The 27,032-nt window shown below is 44.9% G+C and overlaps 71 pseudogenes; all 71 read right to left on the bottom strand.

Annotated features, from left to right (window-relative positions):
• Positions 1–40: 40 nt before the first annotated feature.
• LOC140088068 (5S ribosomal RNA) lies at positions 41–159 on the bottom strand (annotated as a pseudogene).
• A 637-nt stretch (positions 160–796) lies between these two features.
• Positions 797–915, bottom strand: LOC140084674 (5S ribosomal RNA; annotated as a pseudogene).
• A 259-nt stretch (positions 916–1,174) lies between these two features.
• Positions 1,175–1,293, bottom strand: LOC140094116 (5S ribosomal RNA; annotated as a pseudogene).
• Positions 1,294–1,551: 258 nt separating this feature from the next.
• On the bottom strand, positions 1,552–1,670 carry LOC140085001 (5S ribosomal RNA; annotated as a pseudogene).
• A 69-nt stretch (positions 1,671–1,739) lies between these two features.
• On the bottom strand, positions 1,740–1,858 carry LOC140084909 (5S ribosomal RNA; annotated as a pseudogene).
• A 629-nt stretch (positions 1,859–2,487) lies between these two features.
• On the bottom strand, positions 2,488–2,606 carry LOC140098195 (5S ribosomal RNA; annotated as a pseudogene).
• A 70-nt stretch (positions 2,607–2,676) lies between these two features.
• On the bottom strand, positions 2,677–2,795 carry LOC140090479 (5S ribosomal RNA; annotated as a pseudogene).
• Positions 2,796–2,865: 70 nt separating this feature from the next.
• LOC140089926 (5S ribosomal RNA) lies at positions 2,866–2,984 on the bottom strand (annotated as a pseudogene).
• Positions 2,985–3,431: 447 nt separating this feature from the next.
• LOC140079217 (5S ribosomal RNA) lies at positions 3,432–3,550 on the bottom strand (annotated as a pseudogene).
• A 1,015-nt stretch (positions 3,551–4,565) lies between these two features.
• LOC140096001 (5S ribosomal RNA) lies at positions 4,566–4,684 on the bottom strand (annotated as a pseudogene).
• Positions 4,685–5,116: 432 nt separating this feature from the next.
• On the bottom strand, positions 5,117–5,235 carry LOC140078621 (5S ribosomal RNA; annotated as a pseudogene).
• Positions 5,236–5,682: 447 nt separating this feature from the next.
• Positions 5,683–5,801, bottom strand: LOC140085409 (5S ribosomal RNA; annotated as a pseudogene).
• A 448-nt stretch (positions 5,802–6,249) lies between these two features.
• On the bottom strand, positions 6,250–6,368 carry LOC140082693 (5S ribosomal RNA; annotated as a pseudogene).
• Positions 6,369–7,004: 636 nt separating this feature from the next.
• LOC140085606 (5S ribosomal RNA) lies at positions 7,005–7,123 on the bottom strand (annotated as a pseudogene).
• Positions 7,124–7,193: 70 nt separating this feature from the next.
• On the bottom strand, positions 7,194–7,312 carry LOC140097751 (5S ribosomal RNA; annotated as a pseudogene).
• Positions 7,313–7,382: 70 nt separating this feature from the next.
• Positions 7,383–7,501, bottom strand: LOC140083728 (5S ribosomal RNA; annotated as a pseudogene).
• Positions 7,502–7,760: 259 nt separating this feature from the next.
• On the bottom strand, positions 7,761–7,879 carry LOC140084785 (5S ribosomal RNA; annotated as a pseudogene).
• Positions 7,880–8,326: 447 nt separating this feature from the next.
• Positions 8,327–8,445, bottom strand: LOC140092504 (5S ribosomal RNA; annotated as a pseudogene).
• A 70-nt stretch (positions 8,446–8,515) lies between these two features.
• Positions 8,516–8,634, bottom strand: LOC140082898 (5S ribosomal RNA; annotated as a pseudogene).
• Positions 8,635–8,704: 70 nt separating this feature from the next.
• On the bottom strand, positions 8,705–8,823 carry LOC140094278 (5S ribosomal RNA; annotated as a pseudogene).
• A 70-nt stretch (positions 8,824–8,893) lies between these two features.
• Positions 8,894–9,012, bottom strand: LOC140096177 (5S ribosomal RNA; annotated as a pseudogene).
• A 259-nt stretch (positions 9,013–9,271) lies between these two features.
• Positions 9,272–9,390, bottom strand: LOC140085953 (5S ribosomal RNA; annotated as a pseudogene).
• Positions 9,391–9,461: 71 nt separating this feature from the next.
• Positions 9,462–9,580, bottom strand: LOC140086344 (5S ribosomal RNA; annotated as a pseudogene).
• A 448-nt stretch (positions 9,581–10,028) lies between these two features.
• On the bottom strand, positions 10,029–10,147 carry LOC140082692 (5S ribosomal RNA; annotated as a pseudogene).
• A 70-nt stretch (positions 10,148–10,217) lies between these two features.
• On the bottom strand, positions 10,218–10,336 carry LOC140097155 (5S ribosomal RNA; annotated as a pseudogene).
• Positions 10,337–10,406: 70 nt separating this feature from the next.
• On the bottom strand, positions 10,407–10,525 carry LOC140093777 (5S ribosomal RNA; annotated as a pseudogene).
• A 259-nt stretch (positions 10,526–10,784) lies between these two features.
• LOC140091518 (5S ribosomal RNA) lies at positions 10,785–10,903 on the bottom strand (annotated as a pseudogene).
• A 69-nt stretch (positions 10,904–10,972) lies between these two features.
• LOC140087618 (5S ribosomal RNA) lies at positions 10,973–11,091 on the bottom strand (annotated as a pseudogene).
• An 826-nt stretch (positions 11,092–11,917) lies between these two features.
• Positions 11,918–12,036, bottom strand: LOC140093550 (5S ribosomal RNA; annotated as a pseudogene).
• Positions 12,037–12,105: 69 nt separating this feature from the next.
• On the bottom strand, positions 12,106–12,224 carry LOC140082887 (5S ribosomal RNA; annotated as a pseudogene).
• Positions 12,225–12,294: 70 nt separating this feature from the next.
• Positions 12,295–12,413, bottom strand: LOC140087915 (5S ribosomal RNA; annotated as a pseudogene).
• A 251-nt stretch (positions 12,414–12,664) lies between these two features.
• LOC140078620 (5S ribosomal RNA) lies at positions 12,665–12,783 on the bottom strand (annotated as a pseudogene).
• Positions 12,784–12,853: 70 nt separating this feature from the next.
• On the bottom strand, positions 12,854–12,972 carry LOC140088067 (5S ribosomal RNA; annotated as a pseudogene).
• Positions 12,973–13,230: 258 nt separating this feature from the next.
• Positions 13,231–13,349, bottom strand: LOC140085408 (5S ribosomal RNA; annotated as a pseudogene).
• A 259-nt stretch (positions 13,350–13,608) lies between these two features.
• LOC140091699 (5S ribosomal RNA) lies at positions 13,609–13,727 on the bottom strand (annotated as a pseudogene).
• A 70-nt stretch (positions 13,728–13,797) lies between these two features.
• On the bottom strand, positions 13,798–13,916 carry LOC140097750 (5S ribosomal RNA; annotated as a pseudogene).
• A 70-nt stretch (positions 13,917–13,986) lies between these two features.
• LOC140083727 (5S ribosomal RNA) lies at positions 13,987–14,105 on the bottom strand (annotated as a pseudogene).
• A 259-nt stretch (positions 14,106–14,364) lies between these two features.
• Positions 14,365–14,483, bottom strand: LOC140081649 (5S ribosomal RNA; annotated as a pseudogene).
• A 447-nt stretch (positions 14,484–14,930) lies between these two features.
• Positions 14,931–15,049, bottom strand: LOC140079216 (5S ribosomal RNA; annotated as a pseudogene).
• A 70-nt stretch (positions 15,050–15,119) lies between these two features.
• On the bottom strand, positions 15,120–15,238 carry LOC140079215 (5S ribosomal RNA; annotated as a pseudogene).
• A 71-nt stretch (positions 15,239–15,309) lies between these two features.
• Positions 15,310–15,428, bottom strand: LOC140091687 (5S ribosomal RNA; annotated as a pseudogene).
• Positions 15,429–15,876: 448 nt separating this feature from the next.
• Positions 15,877–15,995, bottom strand: LOC140095916 (5S ribosomal RNA; annotated as a pseudogene).
• Positions 15,996–16,435: 440 nt separating this feature from the next.
• LOC140091517 (5S ribosomal RNA) lies at positions 16,436–16,554 on the bottom strand (annotated as a pseudogene).
• A 69-nt stretch (positions 16,555–16,623) lies between these two features.
• Positions 16,624–16,742, bottom strand: LOC140087617 (5S ribosomal RNA; annotated as a pseudogene).
• Positions 16,743–16,997: 255 nt separating this feature from the next.
• Positions 16,998–17,116, bottom strand: LOC140082875 (5S ribosomal RNA; annotated as a pseudogene).
• A 636-nt stretch (positions 17,117–17,752) lies between these two features.
• LOC140091674 (5S ribosomal RNA) lies at positions 17,753–17,871 on the bottom strand (annotated as a pseudogene).
• A 70-nt stretch (positions 17,872–17,941) lies between these two features.
• LOC140094539 (5S ribosomal RNA) lies at positions 17,942–18,060 on the bottom strand (annotated as a pseudogene).
• Positions 18,061–18,130: 70 nt separating this feature from the next.
• On the bottom strand, positions 18,131–18,249 carry LOC140082920 (5S ribosomal RNA; annotated as a pseudogene).
• Positions 18,250–18,319: 70 nt separating this feature from the next.
• LOC140078693 (5S ribosomal RNA) lies at positions 18,320–18,438 on the bottom strand (annotated as a pseudogene).
• Positions 18,439–18,508: 70 nt separating this feature from the next.
• On the bottom strand, positions 18,509–18,627 carry LOC140096395 (5S ribosomal RNA; annotated as a pseudogene).
• A 250-nt stretch (positions 18,628–18,877) lies between these two features.
• LOC140096333 (5S ribosomal RNA) lies at positions 18,878–18,996 on the bottom strand (annotated as a pseudogene).
• Positions 18,997–19,255: 259 nt separating this feature from the next.
• LOC140096636 (5S ribosomal RNA) lies at positions 19,256–19,374 on the bottom strand (annotated as a pseudogene).
• Positions 19,375–19,444: 70 nt separating this feature from the next.
• LOC140095467 (5S ribosomal RNA) lies at positions 19,445–19,563 on the bottom strand (annotated as a pseudogene).
• Positions 19,564–19,822: 259 nt separating this feature from the next.
• LOC140089134 (5S ribosomal RNA) lies at positions 19,823–19,941 on the bottom strand (annotated as a pseudogene).
• A 259-nt stretch (positions 19,942–20,200) lies between these two features.
• Positions 20,201–20,319, bottom strand: LOC140094115 (5S ribosomal RNA; annotated as a pseudogene).
• A 258-nt stretch (positions 20,320–20,577) lies between these two features.
• Positions 20,578–20,696, bottom strand: LOC140085000 (5S ribosomal RNA; annotated as a pseudogene).
• Positions 20,697–20,765: 69 nt separating this feature from the next.
• LOC140084898 (5S ribosomal RNA) lies at positions 20,766–20,884 on the bottom strand (annotated as a pseudogene).
• Positions 20,885–22,261: 1,377 nt separating this feature from the next.
• Positions 22,262–22,380, bottom strand: LOC140096000 (5S ribosomal RNA; annotated as a pseudogene).
• Positions 22,381–22,812: 432 nt separating this feature from the next.
• Positions 22,813–22,931, bottom strand: LOC140078619 (5S ribosomal RNA; annotated as a pseudogene).
• Positions 22,932–23,001: 70 nt separating this feature from the next.
• On the bottom strand, positions 23,002–23,120 carry LOC140088066 (5S ribosomal RNA; annotated as a pseudogene).
• Positions 23,121–23,378: 258 nt separating this feature from the next.
• Positions 23,379–23,497, bottom strand: LOC140085407 (5S ribosomal RNA; annotated as a pseudogene).
• A 259-nt stretch (positions 23,498–23,756) lies between these two features.
• Positions 23,757–23,875, bottom strand: LOC140097154 (5S ribosomal RNA; annotated as a pseudogene).
• Positions 23,876–23,945: 70 nt separating this feature from the next.
• Positions 23,946–24,064, bottom strand: LOC140082691 (5S ribosomal RNA; annotated as a pseudogene).
• A 70-nt stretch (positions 24,065–24,134) lies between these two features.
• Positions 24,135–24,253, bottom strand: LOC140093953 (5S ribosomal RNA; annotated as a pseudogene).
• A 447-nt stretch (positions 24,254–24,700) lies between these two features.
• LOC140085605 (5S ribosomal RNA) lies at positions 24,701–24,819 on the bottom strand (annotated as a pseudogene).
• Positions 24,820–24,889: 70 nt separating this feature from the next.
• On the bottom strand, positions 24,890–25,008 carry LOC140097749 (5S ribosomal RNA; annotated as a pseudogene).
• A 70-nt stretch (positions 25,009–25,078) lies between these two features.
• LOC140083726 (5S ribosomal RNA) lies at positions 25,079–25,197 on the bottom strand (annotated as a pseudogene).
• Positions 25,198–25,456: 259 nt separating this feature from the next.
• LOC140081647 (5S ribosomal RNA) lies at positions 25,457–25,575 on the bottom strand (annotated as a pseudogene).
• Positions 25,576–26,014: 439 nt separating this feature from the next.
• Positions 26,015–26,133, bottom strand: LOC140097747 (5S ribosomal RNA; annotated as a pseudogene).
• A 70-nt stretch (positions 26,134–26,203) lies between these two features.
• Positions 26,204–26,322, bottom strand: LOC140083725 (5S ribosomal RNA; annotated as a pseudogene).
• Positions 26,323–26,581: 259 nt separating this feature from the next.
• LOC140081646 (5S ribosomal RNA) lies at positions 26,582–26,700 on the bottom strand (annotated as a pseudogene).
• Between the last annotated feature and the right edge of the window lie 332 nt (positions 26,701–27,032).

Raw genomic sequence — 27,032 nt, 5'->3', positions numbered from 1 at the left:
TATCTCATAGAGAAACTAACACAATTTTCAGGTTCAAAAAGGTCAACGGAACTTGGGATTCCCAGCCAGTCTGCCATGCTGGTACTTGCCAAGCCTTAAGCTGCATTGCTGCTGCGATCTGACGAGAGCAGGCACATTCAGCTTAGAATGGCCGTTGACAGCAGCTGTTCAATTTGAACCTTCTTTTACTATCTCATAGAGAAACTAACACAATTTTCAGGTTCAAAAAGGTCAACAGAACTTGGGATTCCCAGCCAGTCTCCCATGCTGGTACTTGCCAAGCCTTAAGCTGCATTGCTGCTTTGATCTGACGAGAGCAGGCCCATTCAGCTTAGAATGGCCGTTGACAGCAACTGTTTAATTTGAACCTTCTTTTTCTATCTCATAGAGAAAATAACTCAATTTTCAGGTTCAAAAAGGTCAACGGATCTTGGGATTCCTACCCAGTATCCTATGCTGGTACTTGCCAAGCCTTAAGCTGCATTGCTGCTGCGATCTGACGAGAGCAGGCACATTCAGCTTAGAATGGCCGTTGACAGCAGCTGTTCAATTTGAACCTTCTTTTACTATCTCATAGAGAAACTAACACAATTTTCAGGTTCAAAAAGGTCAACGGAACTTGGGAATACAACCCAGTCTCCCATGCTGGTACTTGCCAAGCCTTAAGCTGCATTGCTGCTGCGATCTGACGAGAGCAGGCACATTCAGCTTAGAATGGCCGTTGACAGCAGCTGTTCAATTTGAACCTTCTTTTACTATCTCATAGAGAAACTAACACAATTTTCAGGTTCAAAAAGGTCAACGGAACTTGGGATTCCCAGCCAGTCTCCCATGCTGGTACTTGCCAAGCCTTAAGCTGCATTGCTGCTGCGATCTGATGAGAGCACGCACATTCAGCTTAGAATGGCCGTTGACAACAGCTGTTCAATTTGAACCTTCTTTTACTATCTCATAGAGAAAATAACTCAATTTTCAGGTTCAAAAAGGTCAACGGATCTTGGGATTCCTACCCAGTCTCCCATGCTGGTACTTGCCAAGCCTTAAGCTGCATTGCTGCTGCGATCTGACGAGAGCAGGCACATTCAGCTTAGAATGGCCGTTGACAGCAGCTGTTCAATTTGAACCTTCTTTTACTATCTCATAGAGAAACTAACACAATTTTCAGGTTCAAAAAGGTCAACGGAACTTGGGATTCCCAGCCAGTCTCCCATGCTGGTACTTGCCAAGCCTTAAGCTGCATTGCTGCTGCGATCTGACGAGAGCAGGCACATTCAGCTTAGAATGGCTGTTAACAGCAGCTGTTCAATTTGAACCTTCTTTTACTATCTCATAGAGAAACTAACACAATTTCAGGTTCAAAAAGGTCAACGGAACTTGGGATTCCCAGCTAGTCTCCCATGCTGGTACTTGCCAAGCCTTTAGCTGCATTGCTGCTGCGATCTGACGAGAGCAAGCAAATTCAGCTTAGAATGGCAGTTGACAGCAGCTGTTCAATTTGAACCTTCTTTTGCTATCTCATAGAGAAACTAACACAATTTTCAGGTTCAAAAAGGTCAACAGAACTTGGGATTCCCAGCCAGTCTCCCATGCTGGTACTTGCCAAGCCTTAAGCTGCATTGCTGCTGCGATCTGACGAGAGCAGGCACATTCAGCTTAGAATGGCTGTTAACAGCAGCTGTTCAATTTGAACCTTCTTTTACTATCTCATAGAGAAACTAACACAATTTCAGGTTCAAAAAGGTCAACGGAACTTGGGATTCCCAGCTAGTCTCCCATGCTGGTACTTGCCAAGCCTTAAGCTGCATTGCTGCTGCGATCTGACGAGAGCAGGCACATTCAGCTTAGAATGGCCGTTGACAGCAGCTGTTCAATTTGAACCTTCTTTTGCTATCTCATAGAGAAACTAACACAATTTTCAGGTTCAAAATGGTCAACAGAACTTGGGATTCCCAGCCAGTCTCCCATGCTGGTACTTGCCAAGCCTTAAGCTGCATCGCTGCTGCAATCTGAAAAGAGCACACACATTCAGCTTAGAATGGCCGTTGACAGCAGTTGTTCAATTTGAACCTTCTTCTACTATCTCATAGAGAAACTAACACAATTTTCAGGTTCAAAAAGGTCACCAGAACTTGGGATTCCCAGCCAGTCTCCCATGCTGGTACTTGCCAAGCCTTAAGCTGCATTGCTGCTGTGATCTGACAAGAGCAGGCACATTCAGCTTAGAATGGCCGTTGACAGCAGCTGTTCAATTTGAACCTTCTTTTACTATCTCATAGAGAAAATAACACAATTTTAAGGTTCAAAAAGGTCAACGGATCTTGGGATTCCTACCCAGTCCCCCATGCTGGTACTTGCCAAGCCTTAAGCTGCTGCGATCTGACGAGAGCAGGCACATTCAGCTTAGAATGGCCGTTGACAGCAGCTGTTCAATTTGAACCTTCTTTTACTATCTCATAGAGAAACTAACACAATTTTCAGGTTCAAAAAGGTCAACAGAACTTGGGATTCCCAGCCAGTCTCCCATGCTGGTACTTGCCAAGCCTTAAGCTGCATCGCTGCTGCGATCTGACAAGAGCACGCATATTCAGCTTAGAATGGCCGTTGACAGCAGCTTTTCAATTTGAACCTTCTTTTACTATCTCATAGAGAAATTAACACAATTTTCAGGTTCAAAAAGGTCAACAGAACTTGGGATTCCCAGCCAGTCTCCCATGCTGGTACTTGCCAAGCCTTAAGCTGCATTGCTGCTGTGATCTGACGAGAGCAGGCACATTCAGCTTAGAATGGCCGTTGACAGCAGATGTTCAATTTGAACCTTCTTTTACTATCTCATAGAGAAACTAACACAATTTTCAGGTTCAAAAAGGTCAACGGAACTTGGGATTCCCAGCCAGTCTCCCATGCTGGTACTTGCCAAGCCTTAAGCTGCATTGCTGCTGCGATCTGACGAGAGCAGGCACATTCAGCTTAGAATGGACGTTGACAGCAGCTGTTCAATTTGAACCTTCTTTTACTATCTCATAGAGAAACTAACACAATTTTCAGGTTCAAAAAGGTCAACGGAGCTTGGGATTCCCAGCCAGTCTCCCTTGTTGGTACTTGCCAAGCCTTAAGCTGCATCGCTGCTGCGATCTGACAAGAGCACGCACATTCAGCTTAGAATGGCAGTTGACAGCAGCTGTTCAATTTGAACCTTCTTTTGCTATCTCATAGAGAAACTAACACATTTTCAGGTTCAAAAATGTCAACGGAACTTGGAATTCCCAGCCAGTCTCCCATGCTAGTACTTGCCAAGCCTTATGCTGCATTGCTGCTGCGATCTGACGAGAGCAAGCAAATTCCGCTTAGAATGGCCGTTGACAGCAGATGTTCAATTTGAACCTTCTTCTACTATCTCATAGAGAAACTAACACAATTTTCAGGTTCAAAAAGGTCAACAGAACTTGGGATTCCCAGCCAGTCTCCCATGCTGGTACTTGCCAAGCCTTAAGCTGCATTGCTGCTGCGATCTGACGAGAGCAGGCACATTCAGCTTAGAATGGCCGTTGACAGCAGCTGTTCAATTTGAACCTTCTTTTACTATCTCATAGAGAAACTAACACAATTTTCAAGTTCAAAAAGGTCAACAGAACTTGGGATTCCCAGCCAGTCTCCCATGCTGGTACTTGCCAAGCCTTAAGCTGCATCGCTGCTGCGATATGACAAGAGCACGCACATTCAGCTTATAATGGCCGTTGACAGCAGCTCTTCAATTTGAACCTTCTTTTACTATCTCATAGAGAAACTAACACAATTTTCAGGTTCAAAAAGGTCAACATATTTTGGGATTCCCAGCCAGTCTCCCATGCTGTCACTTGCCAAGCCTTAAGCTGCATCTCTTCTGCGATCTGACAAGAGCACGCACATTCAGCTTATAATGGCCGTTGACAGCAGCTGTTCAATTTGAACCTTCTTTTACTATCTCATAGAGAAACTAACACAATTTTCAGGCTCAAAAAGGTTAACAGAACTTGGGATTCCCAGCCAGTCTCCCATGCTGTCACTTGCCAAGCCTAAAGCTGAATCTCTTCTGCGATCTGACAAGAGCACGCACATTCAGCTTAGAATGGCCGTTGACAGCAGCTGTTCAATTTGAACCTTCTTTTACTATCTCATAGAGAAACTAACACAATTTTCAGGCTCAAAAAGGTCAACGTATCTTGGGATTCCCAGCCAGTCTCCCATGCTGTCACTTGCCAAGCCTAAAGCTGCATCTCTTCTGCGATCTGACAAGAGCACGCACATTCAGCTTAGAATGGCCGTTGACAACAGCTGTTCAATTTGAACCTTCTTTTACTATCTCATAGAGAAACTAACACAATTTTCAGGCTCAAAAAGGTCAACGTATCTTGGGATTCCCAGCCAGTCTCCCATGCTGTCACTTGCCAAGCCTTAAGCTGCATCTCTTCTGCGATCTGACAAGAGCACGCACATTCAGCTTAGAATGGCCGTTGACAGCAGCTGTTCAATTTGAACCTTCTTTTACTATCTCATAGAGAAACTAACACAATTTTCAGGTTCAAAAAGGTCAACAGAACTTGGGATTCCCAGCCAGTCTCCCATGCTGGTACTTGCCAAGCCTTAAGCTGCATTGCTGCTGCGATCTGACAAGAGCAGGCACATTCAGCTTAGAATGGCCGTTGAAAGCAGCTGTTCAATTTGAACCTTCTTTTACTATCTCATAGAGAAACTAACACAATTTTCAGGTTCAAAAAGGTCAACGGAACTTGGGATTCCCAGCCAGTCTCCCATGCTGGTACTTGCCAAGCCTTAAGCTGCTGCGATCTGACGAGAGCAGGCACATTCAGCTTAGAATGGCCGTTGACAGCAGCTGTTCAATTTGAACCTTCTTTTACTATCTCATAGAGAAAATAACACAATTTTCAGGTTCAAAAAGGTCAACGGATCTTGGGATTCCTACCCAGTCTCCCATGCTGGTACTTGCCAAGCCTTAAGCTGCTGCGATCTGACGAGAGCAGGCACATTCAGCTTAGAATGGCCGTTGACAGCAGCTGTTCAATTTGAACCTTCTTTTACTATCTCATAGAGAAACTAACACAATTTTCAGGTTCAAAAAGGGCAACAGAACTTGGGATTCCCAGGCAGTCTCCCATGCTGGTACTTGCCAAGCCTTAAGCTGCATTGCTGCTGCGATCTGACGAGAGCAGGCACATTCAGCTTAGAATGGCCGTTGACAGCAGCTGTTCAATTTGAACCTTCTTTTACTATCTCATAGAGAAACTAACACAATTTTCAGGTTCAAAAAGGTCAAGGGAACTTGGGATTCCCAGCCAGTCTGCCATGCTGGTACTTGCCAAGCCTTAAGCTGCATTGCTGCTGCGATCTGACGAGAGCAGGCACATTCAGCTTAGAATGGCCGTTGACAGCAGCTGTTCAATTTGAACCATCTTCTACTATCTCATAGAGAAACTAACACATTTTCAGGTTCAAAAAGGTCAACGGAACTTGGAATTCCCAGCCAGTCTCGCATGCTGGTACTTGCCAAGCCTTAAGTTGCATTGCTGCTGCGATCTGACAAGAGCACGCACATTCAGCTTAGAATGGCCGTTGACAGCAGCTGTTCAATTTGAACCTTCTTTTACTATCTCATAGAGAAATTAACACAATTTTCAGGTTAAAAAAGGTCAACAGAACTTGGGATTCCCAGCCAGTCTCCCATACTGGTACTTGCCAAGCCTTAAGCTGCATTGCTGCTGCGATCTGACGAGAGCAGGCACATTCAGCTTAGAATTGCCGTTGACAGCAGCTGTTCAATTTGAACCTTCTTTTACTATCTCATAGAGAAACTAACACAATTTTCAGGTTCAAAAAGGTCAACAGAACTTGGGATTCCCAGCCAGTCTCCCATGCTGGTACTTGCCAAGCCTTAAGCTGCATCGCTGCTGCGATCTGAAAAGAGCACACACATTCAGCTTAGAATGGCCGTTGACAGCAGTTGTTCAATTTGAACCTTCTTCTACTATCTCATAGAGAAACTAACACAATTTTCAGGTTCAAAAAGGTCACCAGAACTTGGGATTCCCAGCCAGTCTCCCATGCTGGTACTTGCCAAGCCTTAAGCTGCATCGCTGCTGCGATCTGACAAGAGCACGCACATTCAGCTTAGAATGGCCGTTGACAGCAGCTTTTCAATTTGAACCTTCTTTTACTATCTCATAGAGAAACTAACACAATTTTCAGGTTCAAAAAGGTCAACGGAACTTGGGATTCCCAGCCAGTCTCCCATGCTGGTACTTGCCAAGCCTTAAGCTGCATTGCTGCTGCGATCTGACGAGAGCAGGCACATTCAGCTTAGAATGGCCATTGACAGCAGCTGTTCAATTTGAACCTTCTGTTACTATCTCATAGAGAAACTAACACAATTTTCAGGTTCAAAAAGGTCAACTGAACTTGGGATTTCCAGCCAGTCTCCCATGCTGGTACTTGCCAAGCCTTAAGCTGCATCGCTGCTGCGATCTGACGAGAGCAGGCACATTCAGCTTAGAATGGCCATTGACAGCAGCTGCTCAATTTGAACCTTCTTTTACTATCTCATAGAGAAGCTAACACAATTTTCAGGTTCAAAAAGGTCAACAGAACTTGGGATTCCAAGCCAGTCTCCCATGCTGGTACTTGCCAAGCCTTAAGCTGCATCGCTGCTGCGATCTGACAAGAGCATACACATTCAGCTTAGAATGGCCGTTGACAGCAGTTGTTCAATTTGAACCTTCTTCTACTATCTCATAGAGAAACTAACACAATTTTCAGGTTCAAAAAAGTCACCAGAACTTGGGATTCCCAGCCAGTCTCCAAACTGGTACTTGCCAAGCCTTAAGCTGCATCGCTGCTGCGATCTGACAAGAGCACGCACATTCAGCTTAGAATGGCCGTTGACAGCAGCTTTTCAATTTGAACCTTCTTTTACTATCTCATAGAGAAACTAACACAATTATTAGGTTCAAAAAGGTCAACGGAACATGGGATTCCCAGCCAGTCTCCCATGCTGGTACTTGCCAAGCCTTAAGCTGCATTGCTGCTGCGATCTGACGAGAGCAGGCACATTCAGCTTAGAATGGCCGTTGACAGCAGCATTTCAAATTGAACCTTCTTTTACTATCTCATAGAGAAACTAAAACAATTTTCAAGTTCAAAAAGGTCAACAGAACTTGGGATTCCCAGCCAGTCTCCCATGCTGGTACTTGCCAAGCCTTAAGCTGCATTGCTGCTGCGATCTGACAAGAGCACGCACATTCAGCTTAGAATGGCCGTTGACAGTAGCTGTTCAATTTGAACCTTCTTTTACTATCTCATAGAGAAACTAACACAATTTTCAGGTTCAACAAGGTCAACAGAACTTGGGATTCCCAGCCAGTCTCCCATGCTGGTACTTGCCAAGCCTTAAGCTGCATTGCTGCTGCGATCTGACGAGAGCAGGCACATTCAGCTTAGAATGGCCATTGACAGCAGTTGTTCAATTTGAACCTTCTTCTACTATCTCATATAGAAACTAACACAATTTTCAGGTTCAAAAAGGTCACCAGAACTTGGGATTCCAAGCCAGTCTCCCATGCTGGTACTTGCCAAGCCTTAAGCTGCATCGCTGCTGCGATCTGACAAGAGCACGCACATTCAGCTTAGAATGGCCGTTGACAGCAGCTGTTCAATTTGAACCTTCTTTTATTATCTCATAGAGAAACTAACACAATTTTCAGGTTCAAAAAGGTCAACGGAACTTGGGATTCCCAGCCAGTCTCCCATGCTAGTACTTGCCAAGCCTTAAGCTGCATTGCTGCTGCGATCTGATGAGAGCAGGCACATTCAGCTTAGAATGGCCATTGACAGCAGTTGTTCAATTTGAACCTTCTTCTACTATCTCATATAGAAACTAACACAATTTTCAGGTTCAAAAAGGTCACCAGAACTTGGTATTTCAAGCCAGTCTCCCATGCTGGTACTTGCCAAGCCTTAAGCTGCATTGCTGCTGCAATCTGACAAGAGCAGGCACATTCAGCTTAGAATGGCCCTTGACAGCAGCTGTTCAATTTGAACCTTCTTTTGCTATCTCATAGAGAAACTAACACAATTTTCAGGTTCAAAAAGGTCACCAAATCTTGGGATTCCAAGCCAGTCTCCCATGCTGCTACTTGCCAAGCCTTAAGCTGAATCGCTGCTGCGATCTGACAAGAGCACGCACATTCAGCTTAGAATGGCCGTTGAAAGCAGCTGTTCAATTTGAACCTTCTTTTACTATCTCATAGAGAAACTAACACATTTTCAGGTTCAAAAAGGTCAACAGAACTTGGGATTCCCAGCCAGTCTCCCATGCTGGTACTTGCCAAGCCTTAAGCTGCATTTCTGCTGCGATCTGACGAGAGCAGGCACATTCAGCTTAGAATGGCCGTTGAAAGCAGCTGTTCAATTTGAACCTTCTTTTACTATCTCATAGAGAAACTAACACAATTTTCAGGTTCAAAAAGGTCAACGGAACTTGGAATTCCCAGCCAGTCTCCCATGCTGGTACTTGCCAAGCCTTAAGCTGCATTGCTGCTGCGATCTGACGAGAGCAGGCACATTCAGCTTAGAATGGCCGTTGACAGCAGCTGTTCAATTTGAACCTTCTTTTACTATCTCATAGAGAAAATAACTCAATTTTCAGGTTCAAAAAGGTCAACGGATCTTGGGATTCCTACCCAGTCTCCCATGCTGGTACTTGCCAAGCCTTAAGCTGCATTGCTGCTGCGATCTGACGAGAGCAGGCACATTCAGCTTAGAATGGCCGTTGACAGGAGCTGTTCAATTTGAACCTTCTTTTACTATCTCATAGAGAAACTAACACAATTTTCAGGTTCAAAAAGGTCAACGGAACTTGGGATTCCAAGCCAGTCTCCCATGCTGGTACTTGCCAAGCCTTAAGCTGCATTGCTGCTGCGATCTGACGAGAGCAGGCACATTCAGCTTAGAATGGCTGTTGACAGCAGCTGTTCAATTTGAACCTTCTTTTACTATCTCATAGAGAAACTAACACAATTTTCAGGTTCAAAAAGGTCAACGGAACTTGGAAATCCCAACCAGTCTCCCATGCTGGTACTTGCCAAGCCTTAAGTTGCATTGCTGCTGCGATCTGACGAGAGCAGGCAAATTCAGCTTAGAATGGCCGTTGACAGCAGCTGTTCAATTTGAACCTTCTTTTACTATCTCATAGAGAAACTAACACAATTTTCAGGTTAAAAAAGGTCAACAGAACTTGGGATTCCCAGCCAGACTCCCATGCTGGTACTTGCCAAGCCTTAAGCTGCATTGCTGCTGCGATCTGACGAGAGCAGGCACATTCAGCTTAGAATGGCCGTTGACAGCAGCTTTTCAAATTTGAACCTTCTTTTGCTATCTCATAGAGAAACTAACACAATTTTCAGGTTCAAAAAGGTCAACGGAACTTGGGATTCCCAGCCAGTCTCCCATGCTGATACTTGCCAAGCCTTAAGCTGCATTGCTGCTGCGATCTGACGAGAGCAGGCACATTCAGCTTAGAATGGCCGTTGACAGCAGCTGTTCAATTTGAACCTTCTTTTGGTATCTCATAGAGAAACTAACACAATTTTCAGGTTCAAAAAGGTCAACAGAACTTGGGATTCCCAGCCAGTCTCCCATGCTGGTACTTGCCAAGCCTTAAGCTGCATCGCTGCTGCGATCTGAAAAGAGCACACACATTCAGCTTAGAATGGCCGTTGACAGCAGTTGTTCAATTTGAATCTTCTTCCACTATCTCATAGAGAAACTAACACAATTTTCAGGTTCAAAAAGGTCACCAGAACTTGGGATTCCCAGCCAGTCTCCCATGCTGGTACTTGCCAAGCCTTAAGCTGCATCGCTGCTGCGATCTGACAAGAGCACGCACATTCAGCTTAGAATGGCCGTTGACAGCAGCTTTTCAATTTGAACCTTCTTTTACTATCTCATAGGGAAACTAACACAATTTTCAGGTTCAAAAAGGTCAACGGAACTTGGGATTCCCAGCCAGTCTCCCATGCTGGTACTTGCCAAGCCTTAAGCTGCATTGCTGCTGCGATCTGACGAGAGCAGGCACATTCAGCTTAGAATGGCCATTGACAGCAGCTGTTCAATTTGAACCTTCTTTTACTATCTCATAGAGAAACTAACACAATTTTCAGGTTCAAAAAGGTCAACAGAACTTGGGATTCCCAGCCAGTCTCCCATGCTGGTACTTGCCAAGCCTTAAGCTGCATCGCTGCTGCGATCTGACAAGAGCACGCACATTCAGCTTAGAATGGCCGTTGACAGCAGCTGTTCAATTTGAACCTTCTTTTACTATCTCATAGAGAAACTAACACAATTTTCAGGTTCAAAAAGGTCAACAGAACTTGGGATTCCCAGCCAGTCTCCCATGCTGGTACTTGCCAAGCCTTAAGCTGCATTGCTGCTGCGATCTGACGAGAGCACGCACATTCAGCTTAGAATGGCCATTGACAGCAGCTGTTCAATTTGAACCTTCTTTTACTATCTCATAGAGAAACTAACACAATTTTCAGGTTCAAAAAGGTCAACAGAACTTGGGATTCCCAGCCAGTCTCCCATGCTGGTACTTGCCAAGCCTTAAGCTGCATCGCTGCTGCGATCTGACAAGAGCACGCACATTCAGCTTAGAATGGCCGTTGATAGCTGCTGTTCAATTTGAACCTTCTTTTACTATCTCATAGAGAAACTAACACAATTTTCAGGTTCAAAAAGGTCAACAGAACTTGGGATTCCCAGCCAGTCTCCCATGCTGGTACTTGCCAAGCCTTACGCTGCATTGCTGCTGCGATCTGACGAGAGCAGGCACATTCAGCTTAGAATGGCCGTTGACAGCAGCTGTTCAATTTGAACCTTCTTTTACTATCTCATAGAGAAACTAACACATTTTCAGGTTCAAAAAGGTCAACGGAACTTGGAATTCCCAGCCAGTCTCCCATGCTGGTACTTGCCAAGCCTTACGCTGCATTGCTGCTGCGATCTGACGAGAGCAGGCACATTCAGCTTAGAATGGCCGTTGACAGCAGCTGTTCAATTTGAACCTTCTTTTACTATCTCATAGAGAAACTAACACAATTTTCAAGTTCAAAAAGGTCAACAGAACTTGGGATTCCCAGCCAGTCTCCCATGCTGGTACTTGCCAAGCCTTAAGCTGCATCGCTGCTGCGATATGACAAGAGCACCCACATTCAGCTTATAATGGCCGTTGACAGCAGCTGTTCAATTTGAACCTTCTTTTACTATCTCATAGAGAAACTAACACAATTTTCAGGTTCAAAAAGGTCAACATATTTTGGGATTCCCAGCCAGTCTCCCATGCTGTCACTTGCCAAGCCTTAAGCTGCATCTCTTCTGCGATCTAACAAGAGCACGCACATTCAGCTTATAATGGCCGTTGCCAGCAACTGTTCAATTTGAACCTTCTTTTACTATCTCATAGAGAAACTAACACAATTTTCAGGCTCAAAAAGGTTAACGTATCTTGGGATTCCCAGCCAGTCTCCCATGCTGTCACTTGCCAAGCCTTAAGCTGCATCTCTTCTGCGATCTGACAAGAGCACGCACATTCAGCTTAGAATGGCCGTTGACAGCAGCTGTTCAATTTGAACCTTCTTTTACTATCTCATAGAGAAACTAAAACAATTTTCAGGTTCAAAAAGGTCAACAGAACTTGGGATTCCCATTCAGTCTCCCATGCTGGTACTTGCCAAGCCTTAAGCTGCATTGCTGCTGCGATCTGTCAAGAGCAGGCACATTCAGCTTAGAATGGCCGTTGAAAGCAGCTGTTCAATTTGAACCTTCTTTTACTATCTCATAGAGAAACTAACACAATTTTCAGGTTCAAAAAGGTCAACGGAACTTGGGATTCCCAGCCAGTCTCCCATGCTGGTACTTGCCAAGCCTTAAGCTGCATTGCTGCTGCGATCTGACGAGAGCAGGCACAATCAGCTTAGAATGGACGTTGACAGCAGCTGTTCAATTTGAACCTTCTTTTAATATCTCATAGAGAAACTAACACATTTTCAGGTTCAAAAAGGTCAACGGAACTTGGAATTCCCAGCCAGTCTCCCATGCTGGTACTTGCCAAGCCTTAAGCTGCATTGCTGCTGCGATCTGACGAGAGCAGGCACATTCAGCTTAGAATGGCCGTTGACAGCAGTTGTTCAATTTGAACCTTCTTTTACTATCTCATAGAGAAACTAACACAATTTTCAGGTTCAAAAAGGTCAACAGCACTTGGGATTCCCAGCCAGTCTCCCATGCTGGTACTTGCCAAGCCTTAAGCTGCATTGCTGCTGTGATCTGACAAGAGCAGGCACATTCAGCTTAGAATGGCCGTTGACAGCAGCTGTTCAATTTGAACCTTCTTTTACTATCTCATAGAGAAAATAACACAATTTTCAGGTTCAAAAAGGTCAACGGATCTTGGGATTCCTACCCAGTCTCCCATGCTGGTACTTGCCAAGCCTTAAGCTGCTGCGATCTGACGAGAGCAGGCACATTCAGCTTAGAATGGCCGTTGACAGCAGCTGTTCAATTTGAACCTTCTTTTGCTATCTCATAGAGAAACTAACACAATTTTCAGGTTCAAAAAGGGCAACAGAACTTGGGATTCCCAGGCAGTCTCCCATGCTGGTACTTGCCAAGCCTTAAGCTGCATTGCTGCTGCGATCTGACGAGAGCAGGCACATTCAGCTTAGAATGGCCGTTGACAGCAGCTGTTCAATTTGAACCTTCTTTTACTATCTCATAGAGAAACTAACACAATTTTCAGGTTCAAAAAGGTCAACGGAACTTGGGATTCCCAGCCAGTCTGCCATGCTGGTACTTGCCAAGCCTTAAGCTGCATTGCTGCTGCGATCTGACGAGAGCAGGCACATTCAGCTTAGAATGGCCGTTGACAGCAGCTGTTCAATTTGAACCATCTTCTACTATCTCATAGAGAAACTAACACATTTTCAGGTTCAAAAAGGTCAACGGAACTTGGAATTCCCAGCCAGTCTCGCATGCTGGTACTTGCCAAGCCTTAAGTTGCATTGCTGCTGCGATCTGACAAGAGCACGCACATTCAGCTTAGAATGGCCGTTGACAGCAGCTGTTCAATTTGAACCTTCTTTTACTATCTCATAGAGAAATTAACACAATTTTCAGGTTAAAAAAGGTCAACAGAACTTGGGATTCCCAGCCAGTCTCCCATACTGGTACTTGCCAAGCCTTAAGCTGCATTGCTGCTGCGATCTGACGAGAGCAGGCACATTCAGCTTAGAATTGCCGTTGACAGCAGCTGTTCAATTTGAACCTTCTTTTACTATCTCATAGAGAAACTAACACAATTTTCAGGTTCAAAAAGGTCAGCAGAACTTGGGATTCCCAGCCAGTCTCCCATGCTGGTACTTGCCAAGCCTTAAGCTGCATCGCTGCTGCGATCTGAAAAGAGCACACACATTCAGCTTAGAATGGCCGTTGACAGCAGTTGTTCAATTTGAACCTTCTTTTACTATCTCATAGAGAAACTAACACAATTTTCAGGTTCAAAAAGGTCAACGGAACTTGGGATTCCCAGCCAGTCTCCCATGCTGGTACTTGCCAAGCCTTAAGCTGCATTGCTGCTGCGATCTGACGAGAGCAGGCACATTCAGCTTAGAATGGCCGTTGACAGCAGCATTTCAAATTGAACCTTCTTTTACTATCTCATAGAGAAACTAAAACAATTTTCAAGTTCAAAAAGGTCAACAGAACTTGGGATTCCCAGCCAGTCTCCCATGCTGGTACTTGCCAAGCCTTAAGCTGCATTGCTGCTGCGATCTGACAAGAGCACGCACATTCAGCTTAGAATGGCCGTTGACAGTAGCTGTTCAATTTGAACCTTCTTTTACTATCTCATAGAGAAACTAACACAATTTTCAGGTTCAACAAGGTCAACAGAACTTGGGATTCCCAGCCAGTCTCCCATGCTGGTACTTGCCAAGCCTTAAGCTGCATTGCTGCTGCGATCTGACGAGAGCAGGCACATTCAGCTTAGAATGGCCATTGACAGCAGTTGTTCAATTTAAACCTTCTTCTACTATCTCATATAGAAACTAACACAATTTTCAGGTTCAAAAAGGTCACCAGAACTTGGGATTCCAAACCAGTCTCCCATGCTGGTACTTGCCAAGCCTTAAGCTGCATCGCTGCTGCGATCTGACAAGAGCACGCACATTCAGCTTAGAATGGCCGTTGACAGCAGCTGTTCAATTTGAACCTTCTTTTATTATCTCATAGAGAAACTAACACAATTTTCAGGTTCAAAAAGGTCAACGGAACTTGGGATTCCCAGCCAGTCTCCCATGCTAGTACTTGCCAAGCCTTAAGCTGCATTGCTGCTGCGATCTGACGAGAGCAGGCACATTCAGCTTAGAATGGCCATTGACAGCAGTTGTTCAATTTGAACCTTCTTCTACTATCTCATATAGAAACTAACACAATTTTCAGGTTCAAAAAGGTCACCAGAACTTGGGATTTCAAGCCAGTCTCCCATGCTGGTACTTGCCAAGCCTTAAGCTGCATTGCTGCTGCAATCTGACAAGAGCAGGCACATTCAGCTTAGAATGGCCCTTGACAGCAGCTGTTCAATTTGAACCTTCTTTTGCTATCTCATAGAGAAACTAACACAATTTTCAGGTTCAAAAAGGTCACCAAATCTTGGGATTCCAAGCCAGTCTCCCATGCTGGTACTTGCCAAGCCTTAAGCTGCATTGCTGCTGCGATCTGACAAGAGCACGCACATTCAGCTTAGAACGGCCGTTGAAAGCAGCTGTTCAATTTGAACCTTCTTTTACTATCTCATAGAGAAACTAACACATTTTCAGGTTCAAAAAGGTCAACAGAACTTGGGATTCCCAGCCAGTCTCCCATGCTGGTACTTGCCAAGCCTTAAGCTGCATTGCTGCTGCGATCTGACGAGAGCAGGCACATTCAGCTTAGAATGGCCGTTGACAGCAGCTGTTCAATTTGAACCTTCTTTTACTATCTCATAGAGAAACTAACACAATTTTCAGGTTCAAAAAGGTCAACAGAACTTGGGATTCCCAGCCAGTCTCCCATGCTGGTACTTGCCAAGCCTTAAGCTGCATTGCTGCTGCGATCTGACGAGAGCAGGCACATTCAGCTTAGAATGGCCGTTGACAGCAGCTTTTCAAATTTGAACCTTCTTTTGCTATCTCATAGAGAAACTAACACAATTTTCAGGTTCAAAAAGGTCAACGGAACTTGGGATTCCCAGCCAGTCTCCCATGCTGGTACTTGCCAAGCCTTAAGCTGCATTGCTGCTGCGATCTGACGAGAGCAGGCACATTCAGCTTAGAATGGCCGTTGACAGCAGCTGTTCAATTTGAACCTTCTTTTGCTATCTCATAGAGAAACTAACACAATTTTCAGGTTCAAAAAGGTCAACAGAACTTGGGATTCCCAGCCAGTCTCCCATGCTGGTACTTGCCTAGCCTTAAGCTGCATCGCTGCTGCGATCTGAAAAGAGCACACACATTCAGCTTAGAATGGCCGTTGACAGCAGTTGTTCAATTTGAATCTTCTTCCACTATCTCATAGAGAAACTAACACAATTTTCAGGTTCAAAAAGGTCACCAGAACTTGGGATTCCCAGCCAGTCTCCCATGCTGGTACTTGCCAAGCCTTAAGCTGCATCGCTGCTGCGATCTGACAAGAGCACGCACATTCAGCTTAGAATGGCCGTTGACAGCAGTTTTTCAATTTGAACCTTCTTTTACTATCTCATAGGGAAACTAACACAATTTTCAGGTTCAAAAAGGTCAACGGAACTTGGGATTCCCAGCCAGTCTCCCATGCTGGTACTTGCCAAGCCTTAAGCTGCATCGCTGCTGCGATCTGACAAGAGCACGCACATTCAGCTTAGAATGGCCGTTGACAGCAGCTGTTCAATTTGAACCTTCTTTTACTATCTCATAGAGAAACTAACACAATTTTCAGGTTCAAAAAGGTCAACAGAACTTAGGATTCCCAGCCAGTCTCCCATGCTGGTACTTGCCAAGCCTTAAGCTGCTGCGATCTGACGAGAGCAGGCACATTCAGCTTAGAATGGCCATTGACAGCAGCTGTTCAATTTGAACCTTCTTTTACTATCTCATAGAGAAACTAACACAATTTTCAGGTTCAAAAAGGTTAACAGAACTTGGTATTCCCAGCCAGTCTCCCATGCTGGTACTTGCCAAGCCTTAAGCTGCATCGCTGCTGCGATCTGACAAGAGCACGCACATTCAGCTTAGAATGGCCGTTGACAGCAGCTGTTCAATTTGAACCTTCTTTTGCTATCTCATAGAGAAACTAACACAATTTTCAGGTTCAAAAAGGTCAACAGAACTTGGGATTCCCAGCCAGTCTCCCATGCTGGTACTTGCCAAGCCTTACGCTGCATTGCTGCTGCGATCTGACGAGAGCAGGCACATTCAGCTTAGAATGGCCGTTGACAGCAGCTGTTCAATTTGAACCTTCTTTTACTATCTCATAGAGAAACTAACACATTTTCAGGTTCAAAAAGGTCAACGGAACTTGGAATTCCCAGCCAGTCTCCCATGCTGGTACTTGCCAAGCCTTACGCTGCATTGCTGCTGCGATCTGACGAGAGCAGGCACATTCAGCTTAGAATGGCCGTTGACAGCAGCTGTTCAATTTGAACCTTCTTTTGCTATCTCATAGAGAAACTAACACAATTTTCAGGTTCAAAAAGGTCACCGGAACTTGGGATTCCCAGCCAGTCTCCCATGTTACTTGCCAAGCCTTAAGCTGCATTGCTGCTGCGATCTGATGAGAGCACGCACATTCAGTTTAGAATGGCCGTTGACAGCAGCTGTTCAATTTGAACCTTCTTTTACTATCTCATAGAGAAACTAACACATTTTCAGGTTCAAAAAGGTCAACGGAACTTGGAATTCCCAGCCAGTCTCCCATGCTGGTACTTGCCAAGCCTTAAGCTGCATTGCTGCTGCGATCTGACGAGAGCAGGCACATTCAGCTTAGAATGGCCGTTGACAGCAGCTGTTCAATTTGAACCTTCTTTTACTATCTCATAGAGAAACTAACACAATTTCAGGTTCAAAAAGGTCAACAAAACTTGGGATTCCCAGCCAGTCTCCCATGCTGGTACTTGCCAAGCCTTAAGCTGCATCGCTGCTGCGATCTGACAAGAGCACACACATTCAGCTTAGAATGGCCGTTGACAGCAGCTGTTCAATTTGAACCTTCTTCTACTATCTCATATAGAAACTAACACAATTTTCAGGTTCAAAAAGGTCACCAGAACTTGGGATTCCAAGCCAGTCTCCCATGCTGGTACTTGCCAAGCCTTAAGCTGCATTGCTGCTGCGATCTGACAAGAGCAGGCACATTCAGCTTAGAATGGCCGTTGATAGCAGCTGTTCAATTTGAACCTTCTTTTACTATCTCATAGAGAAACTAACACAATTTTCAGGTTCAAAAAGGTCAACAGAACTTGGGATTCCCAACCAGTCTCCCATGCTGATACTTGCCAAGCCTTAAGCTGCAATGCTGCTGCGATCTGACAAGAGCAGGCACATTCAGCTTAGAATGGCCGTTGACAGCAGCTGTTCAATTTGAACCTTCTTTTGCTTTCTCATAGAGAAACTAACACAATTTTCAGGTTCAAAAAGGTCAACGGAACTTGGGATTCCCAGCCAGTCTCCCATGCTGGTACTTGCCAAGCCTTAAGCTGCATTGCTGCTGCGATCTGACGAGAGCAGGCACATTCAGCTTAGAATGGCCGTTGACAGCAGCTGTTCAATTTGAACCTTCTTTTGCTTTCTCATAGAGAAACTAACACAATTTTCAGGTTCAAAAAGGTCAACGGAACTTGGGATTCCCAGCCAGTCTCCCATGCTGGTACTTGCCAAGCCTTAAGCTGCATCACTGCTGCGATCTGACAAGAGCACGCACATTCAGCTTAGAATGGCCGTTGACAGCAGCTGTTCAAATTGAAACTTCTTTTACTATCTCATAGAGAAACTAACACAATTTTCAGGTTCAAAAAGGTCAACGGAACTTGGGATTCCCAGCCAGTCTCCCAAGCTGGTACTTGCCAAGCCTTAAGCTGCATTGCTGCTGCGATCTGACGAGAGCAGGCACATTCAGCTTAGAATGGCCGTTGACAGCAGCATTTCAAATTGAACCTTCTTTTACTATCTCATAGAGAAACTAAAACAATTTTCAAGTTCAAAAAGGTCAACAGAACTTGGGATTCCCAGCCAGTCTCCCATGCTGGTACTTGCCAAGCCTTAAGCTGCATCGCTGCTGCGATCTGACGAGAGCAGGCACATTCAGCTTAGAATGGCTGTTGACAGCAGCTGTTCAATTTGAACCTTCTTTTGCTATCTCATAGAGAAACTAACACATATTTCAGGTTCAAAAAGGTCAACGGAACTTGGGACTCCCAGCCAGTCTCCCATGCTGGTACTTGCCAAGCCTTAAGCTGCATTGCTGCTGCGATGTGACGAGAGCAGGCGCATTCAGCTTAGAATGGCCGTTGACAGCAGCTGTTCAATTTGAACCTTCTTTTACTATCTCATAGAAAAACTAACACATTTTCAGGTTCAAAAAGGTCAATACAACTTGGGATTCCCAGCCAGTCTCCCATGCTGGTACTTGCCAAGCCTTAAGCTGCTGCGATCTGACAAGAGCACGCACATTCAGCTTAGAATGGCCGTTGACAGCAGCTGTTCAATTTGAACCTTCTTTTACTATCTCATAGAGAAACTAACACAATTTTCAGGTTCAAAAAGGTCAACGGAACTTGGGATTCCCAGCCAGTCTCCCATGCTGGTACTTGCCAAGCCTTAAGCTGCATTGCTGCTGCAATCTGACAAGAGCAGGCACATTCAGCTTAGAATGGCCGTTGACAGCAGCTGTTCAATTTGAACCTTCTTTTGCTATCTCATAGAGAAACTAACACAATTTTCAGGTTCAAAAAGGTCATCAGAACTTGAGATTCCAAGCCAGTCTCCCATGCTGGTACTTGCCAAGCCTTAAGCTGCATTGCTGCTGCGATCTGACAAGAGCACGCACATTCAGCTTAGAATGGCCGTTGACAGCAGCTGTTCAATTTGAACCTTCTTTTGCTATCTCATAGAGAAACTAACACAATTTTCAGGTTCAAAAAGGTCAACAGAACTTGGGATTCCCAGCCAGTCTCCCATGCTGGTACTTGCCAAGCCTTAAGCTGCATTGCTGCTGTGATCTGACGAGAGCAGGCCCATTCAGCTTAGAATGGCCGTTGACAGCAACTGTTTAATTTGAACCTTCTTTTTCTATCTCATAGAGAAAATAACTCAATTTTCAGGTTCAAAAGGGTCAACGGATCTTGGGATTCCTACCCAGTTTCCTATGCTGGTACTTGCCAAGCCTTAAGCTGCATTGCTGCTGCGATCTGACGAGAGCAGGCACATTCAGCTTAGAATGGCCGTTGACAGCAGCTGTTCAATTTGAACCTTCTTTTACTATCTCATAGAGAAACTAACACAATTTTCACGTTCAAAAAGGTCAACGGAACTTGGGAATACAACCCAGTCTCCCATGCTGGTACTTGCCAAGCCTTAAGCTGCATTGCTGCTGCGATCTGACGAGAGCAGGCACATTCAGCTTAGAATGGCCGTTGACAGCAGCTGTTCAATTTGAACCTTCTTTTACTATCTCATAGAGAAACTAACACAATTTTCAGGTTCAAAAAGGTCAACAGAACTTGGGATTCCCAGCCAGTCTCCCATGCTGGTACTTGCCAAGCCTTAAGCTGCATTGCTGCTGCGATCTGACGAGAGCAGGCACATTCAGTTTAGAATGGCCGTTGACAACAGCTGTTCAATTTGAACCTTCTTTTACTATCTCATAGAGAAAATAACTCAATTTTCAGGTTCAAAAAGGTCAACGGATCTTGGGATTCCTACCCAGTCTCCCATGCTGGTACTTGCCAAGGCTTAAGCTGCATTGCTGCTGCGATCTGACGAAAGCAGGCACATTCAGCTTAGAATGGCCGTTGACAGCAGCTGTTCAATTTGAACCTTCTTTTACTATCTCATAGAGAAACTAACACAATTTTCAGGTTCAAAAAGGTCAACGGAACTTGGGATTCCCAGCCAGTCTCCCATGCTGGTACTTGCCAAGCCTTAAGCTGCATTGCTGCTGCGATCTGACGAGAGCAGGCACATTCAGCTTAGAATGGCTGTTAACAGCAGCTGTTCAATTTGAACCTTCTTTTACTATCTCATAGAGAAACTAACACAATTTCAGGTTCAAAAAGGTCAACGGAACTTGGGATTCCCAGCTAGTCTCCCATGCTGGTACTTGCCAAGCCTTAAGCTGCATTGCTGCTGCGATCTGACGAGAGCAAGCAAATTCAGCTTAGAATGGCAGTTGACAGCAGCTGTTCAATTTGAACCTTCTTTTACTATCTCATAGAGAAACTAACACAATTTTCAGGTTCAAAAAGGTCAACAGAACTTGGGATTCCCAGCCAGTCTCCCATGCTGGTACTTGCCAAGCCTTAAGCTGCATTGCTGCTGCGATCTGACGAGAGCAGGCACATTCAGCTTAGAATGGCTGTTAACAGCAGCTGTTCAATTTGAACCTTCTTTTACTATCTCATAGAGAAACTAACACAATTTCAGGTTCAAAAAGGTCAACGGAACTTGGGATTCCCAGCTAGTCTCCCATGCTGGTACTTGCCAAGCCTTAAGCTGCATTGCTGCTGCGATCTGACGAGAGCAGGCACATTCAGCTTAGAATGGCCGTTGACAGCAGCTGTTCAATTTGAACCATCTTTTGCTATCTCATAGAGAAACTAACACAATTTTCAGGTTCAAAATGGTCAACAGAACTTGGGATTCCCAGCCAGTCTCCCATGCTGGTACTTGCCAAGCCTTAAGCTGCATCGCTGCTGCAATCTGAAAAGAGCACACACATTCAGCTTAGAATGGCCGTTGACAGCAGTTGTTCAATTTGAACCTTCTTCTACTATCTCATAGAGAAACTAACACAATTTTCAGGTTCAAAAAGGTCACCAGAACTTGGGATTCCCAGCCAGTCTCCCATGCTGGTACTTGCCAAGCCTTAAGCTGCATTGCTGCTGTGATCTGACAAGAGCAGGCACATTCAGCTTAGAATGGCCGTTGACAGCAGCTGTTCAATTTGAACCTTCTTTTACTATCTCATAGAGAAACTAACACAATTTTCAGGTTCAAAAAGGTCAACGGAACTTGGGATTCCCAGCCAGTCTCCCATGCTGGTACTTGCCAAGCCTTAAGCTGCTGCGATCTGACGAGAGCAGGCACATTCAGCTTAGAATGGCCGTTGACAGCAGCTGTTCAATTTGAACCTTCTTTTACTATCTCATAGAGAAAATAACACAATTTTCAGGTTCAAAAAGGTCAACGGATCTTGGGATTCCTACCCAGTCTCCCATGCTGGTACTTGCCAAGCCTTAAGCTGCTGCGATCTGACGAGAGCAGGCACATTCAGCTTAGAATGGCCGTTGACAGCAGCTGTTCAATTTGAACCTTCTTTTACTATCTCATAGAGAAACTAACACAATTTTCAGGTTCAAAAAGGGCAACAGAACTTGGGATTCCCAGGCAGTCTCCCATGCTGTCACTTGCCAAGCCTTAAGCTGCATCTCTTCTGCGATCTGACAAGAGCACGCACATTCAGCTTATAATGGCCGTTGACAGCTGCTGTTCAATTTGAACCTTCTTTTACTATCTCATAGAGAAACTAACACAATTTTCAGGCTCAAAAAGGTTAACGTATCTTGGGATTCCCAGCCAGTCTCCCATGCTGTCACTTGCCAAGCCTAAAGCTGAATCTCTTCTGCGATCTGACAAGAGCACGCACATTCAGCTTAGAATGGCCGTTGACAGCAGCTGTTCAATTTGAACCTTCTTTTACTATCTCATAGAGAAACTAACACAATTTTCAGGCTCAAAAAGGTCAACGTATCTTGGGATTCCCAGCCAGTCTCCCATGCTGTCACTTGCCAAGCCTTAAGCTGCATCTCTTCTGCGATCTGACAAGAGCACGCACATTCAGCTTAGAATGGCCGTTGACAGCAGCTGTACAATTTGAACCTTCTTTTACTATCTCATAGAGAAACTAACACAATTTTCAGGTTCAAAAAGGTCAACAGAACTTGGGATTCCCAGCCAGTCTCCCATGCTGGTACTTGCCAAGCCTTAAGCTGCATTGCTGCTGCGATCTGACAAGAGCAGGCACATTCAGCTTAGAATGGCCGTTGAAAGCAGCTGTTCAATTTGAACCTTCTTTTACTATCTCATAGAGAAACTAACACAATTTTCAGGTTCAAAAAGGTCAACGGAACTTGGGATTCCCAGCCAGTCTCCCATGCTGGTACTTGCCAAGCCTTAAGCTGCTGCGATCTGACGAGAGCAGGCACATTCAGCTTAGAATGGCCGTTGACAGCAGCTGTTCAATTTGAACCTTCTTTTACTATCTCATAGAGAAAATAACACAATTTTCAGGTTCAAAAAGGTCAACGGATCTTGGGATTCCTACCCAGTCTCCCATGCTGGTACTTGCCAAGCCTTAAGCTGCTGCGATCTGACGAGAGCAGGCACATTCAGCTTAGAATGGCCGTTGACAGCAGCTGTTCAATTTGAACCTTCTTTTACTATCTCATAGAGAAACTAACACAATTTTCAGGTTCAAAAAGGGCAACAGAACTTGGGATTCCCAGGCAGTCTCCCATGCTGGTACTTGCCAAGCCTTAAGCTGCATTGCTGCTGCGATCTGACGAGAGCAGGCACATTCAGCTTAGAATGGCCGTTGACAGCAGCTGTTCAATTTGAACCTTCTTTTACTATCTCATAGAGAAACTAACACAATTTTCAGGTTCAAAAAGGTCAACGGAACTTGGGATTCCCAGCCAGTCTGCCATGCTGGTACTTGCCAAGCCTTAAGCTGCATTGCTGCTGCGATCTGACGAGAGCAGGCACATTCAGCTTAGAATGGCCGTTGACAGCAGCTGTTCAATTTGAACCATCTTCTACTATCTCATAGAGAAACTAACACATTTTCAGGTTCAAAAAGGTCAACGGAACTTGGAATTCCCAGCCAGTCTCGCATGCTGGTACTTGCCAAGCCTTAAGTTGCATTGCTGCTGCGATCTGACAAGAGCACGCACATTCAGCTTAGAATGGCCGTTGACAGCAGCTGTTCAATTTGAACCTTCTTTTACTATCTCATAGAGAAATTAACACAATTTTCAGGTTAAAAAAGGTCAACAGAACTTGGGATTCCCAGCCAGTCTCCCATACTGGTACTTGCCAAGCCTTAAGCTGCATTGCTGCTGCGATCTGACGAGAGCAGGCACATTCAGCTTAGAATTGCCGTTGACAGCAGCTGTTCAATTTGAACCTTCTTTTACTATCTCATAGAGAAACTAACACAATTTTCAGGTTCAAAAAGGTCAACAGAACTTGGGATTCCCAGCCAGTCTCCCATGCTGGTACTTGCCAAGCCTTAAGCTGCATCGCTCGTGCGATCTGAAAAGAGCACACACATTCAGCTTAGAATGGCCGTTGACAGCAGTTGTTCAATTTGAACCTTCTTCTACTATCTCATAGAGAAACTAACACAATTTTCAGGTTCAAAAAGGTCAACAGAACTTGGGATTCCCAGCCAGTCTCCCATGCTGGTACTTGCCAAGCCTTAAGCTGCATCGCTGCTGCGATCTGACAAGAGCACGCACATTCAGCTTAGAATGGCCGTTGACAGCAGCTTTTCAATTTGAACCTTCTTTTACTATCTCATAGAGAAACTAACACAATTTTCAGGTTCAAAAAGGTCAACGGAACTTGGGATTCCCAGCCAGTCTCCCATGCTGGTACTTGCCAAGCCTTAAGCTGCATTGCTGCTGCGATCTGACGAGAGCAGGCACATTCAGCTTAGAATGGCCATTGACAGCAGCTGTTCAATTTGAACCTTCTGTTACTATCTCATAGAGAAACTAACACAATTTTCAGGTTCAAAAAGGTCAACTGAACTTGGGATTCCCAGCCAGTCTCCCATGCTGGTACTTGCCAAGCCTTAAGCTGCATCGCTGCTGCGATCTGACGAGAGCAGGCACATTCAGCTTAGAATGGCCATTGACAGCAGCTGTTCAATTTGAACCTTCTTTTACTATCTCATAGAGAAGCTAACACAATTTTCAGGTTCAAAAAGGTCAACAGAACTTGGGATTCCAAGCCAGTCTCCCATGCTGGTACTTGCCAAGCCTTAAGCTGCATCGCTGCTGCGATCTGACAAGAGCATACGCATTCAGCTTAGAATGGCCGTTGACAGCAGTTGTTCAATTTGAACCTTCTTCTACTATCTCATAGAGAAACTAACACAATTTTCAGGTTCAAAAAAGTCACCAGAACTTGGGATTCCCAGCCAGTCTCCAAACTGGTACTTGCCAAGCCTTAAGCTGCATCGCTGCTGCGATCTGACAAGAGCACGCACATTCAGCTTAGAATGGCCGTTGACAGCAGCTTTTCAATTTGAACCTTCTTTTACTATCTCATAGAGAAACTAACACAATTTTCAGGTTCAAAAAGGTCAACGGAACATGGGATTCCCAGCCAGTCTCCCATGCTGGTACTTGCCAAGCCTTAAGCTGCATTGCTGCTGCGATCTGACGAGAGCAGGCACATTCAGCTTAGAATGGCCGTTGACAGCAGCATTTCAAATTGAACCTTCTTTTACTATCTCATAGAGAAACTAAAACAATTTTCAAGTTCAAAAAGGTCAACAGAACTTGGGATTCCCAGCCAGTCTCCCATGCTGGTACTTGCCAAGCCTTAAGCTGCATTGCTGCTGCGATCTGACAAGAGCACGCACATTCAGCTTAGAATGGCCGTTGACAGTAGCTGTTCAATTTGAACCTTCTTTTACTATCTCATAGAGAAACTAACACAATTTTCAGGTTCAACAAGGTCAACAGAACTTGGGATTCCCAGCCAGTCTCCCATGCTGGTACTTGCCAAGCCTTAAGCTGCATTGCTGCTGCGATCTGACGAGAGCAGGCACATTCAGCTTAGAATGGCCATTGACAGCAGTTGTTCAATTTGAACCTTCTTCTACTATCTCATATAGAAACTAACACAATTTTCAGGTTCAAAAAGGTCACCAGAACTTGGGATTCCAAGCCAGTCTCCCATGCTGGTACTTGCCAAGCCTTAAGCTGCATCGCTGCTGCGATCTGACAAGAGCACGCACATTCAGCTTAAAATGGCCGTTGACAGCAGCTGTTCAATTTGAACCTTCTTTTATTATCTCATAGAGAAACTAACACAATTTTCAGGTTCAAAAAGGTCAACGGAACTTGGGATTCCCAGCCAGTCTCCCATGCTAGTACTTGCCAAGCCTTAAGCTGCATTGCTGCTGCGATCTGACGAGAGCAGGCACATTCAGCTTAGAATGGCCATTGACAGCAGTTGTTCAATTTGAACCTTCTTCTACTATCTCATATAGAAACTAACACAATTTTCAGGTTCAAAAAGGTCACCAGAACTTGGTATTTCAAGCCAGTCTCCCATGCTGGTACTTGCCAAGCCTTAAGCTGCATTGCTGCTGCAATCTGACAAGAGCAGGCACATTCAGCTTAGAATGGCCCTTGACAGCAGCTGTTCAATTTGAACCTTCTTTTGCTATCTCATAGAGAAACTAACACAATTTTCAGGTTCAAAAAGGTCACCAAATCTTGGGATTCCAAGCCAGTCTCCCATGCTGCTACTTGGCAAGCCTTAAGCTGCATCGCTGCTGCGATCTGACGAGAGCAGGCACATTCAGCTTAGAATGGCCATTGACAGCAGTTGTTCAATTTGAACCTTCTTCTACTATCTCATATAGAAACTTCAAAGTTCAAAAAGGTCAACAGAACTTGGGATTCCCAGCCAGTCTCCCATGCTGGTACTTGCCAAGCCTTAAGCTGCATTGCTGCTGCGATCTGACAAGAGCACGCACATTCAGCTTAGAATGGCCGTTGACAGTAGCTGTTCAATTTGAACCTTCTTTTACTATCTCATAGAGAAACTAACACAATTTTCAGGTTCAACAAGGTCAACAGAACTTGGGATTCCCAGCCAGTCTCCCATGCTGGTACTTGCCAAGCCTTAAGCTGCATTGCTGCTGCGATCTGACGAGAGCAGGCACATTCAGCTTAGAATGGCCATTGACAGCAGTTGTTCAATTTGAACCTTCTTCTACTATCTCATATAGAAACTAACACAATTTTCAGGTTCAAAAAGGTCACCAGAACTTGGGATTCCAAGCCAGTCTCCCATGCTGGTACTTGCCAAGCCTTAAGCTGCATCGCTGCTGCGATCTGACAAGAGCACGCACATTCAGCTTAGAATGGCCGTTGACAGCAGCTGTTCAATTTGAACCTTCTTTTATTATCTCATAGAGAAACTAACACAATTTTCAGGTTCAAAAAGGTCAACGGAACTTGGGATTCCCAGCCAGTCTCCCATGCTAGTACTTGCCAAGCCTTAAGCTGCATTGCTGCTGCGATCTGACGAGAGCAGGCACATTCAGCTTAGAATGGCCATTGACAGCAGTTGTTCAATTTGAACCTTCTTCTACTATCTCATATAGAAACTAACACAATTTTCAGGTTCAAAAAGGTCACCAGAACTTGGTATTTCAAGCCAGTCTCCCATGCTGGTACTTGCCAAGCCTTAAGCTGCATTGCTGCTGCAATCTGACAAGAGCAGGCACATTCAGCTTAGAATGGCCCTTGACAGCAGCTGTTTAATTTGAACGTTCTTTTGCTATCTCATAGAGAAACTAACACAATTTTCAGGTTCAAAAAGGTCACCAAATCTTGGGATTCCAAGCCAGTCTCCCATGCTGCTACTTGGCAAGCCTTAAGCTGCATCGCTGCT

This window comes from Engystomops pustulosus, chromosome 9, assembly GCF_040894005.1.
Source record: "Engystomops pustulosus chromosome 9, aEngPut4.maternal, whole genome shotgun sequence".
Lineage (NCBI taxonomy): Eukaryota > Metazoa > Chordata > Amphibia > Anura > Leptodactylidae > Engystomops > Engystomops pustulosus.
This window is presented reverse-complemented; position numbering and strand designations above follow the sequence as displayed.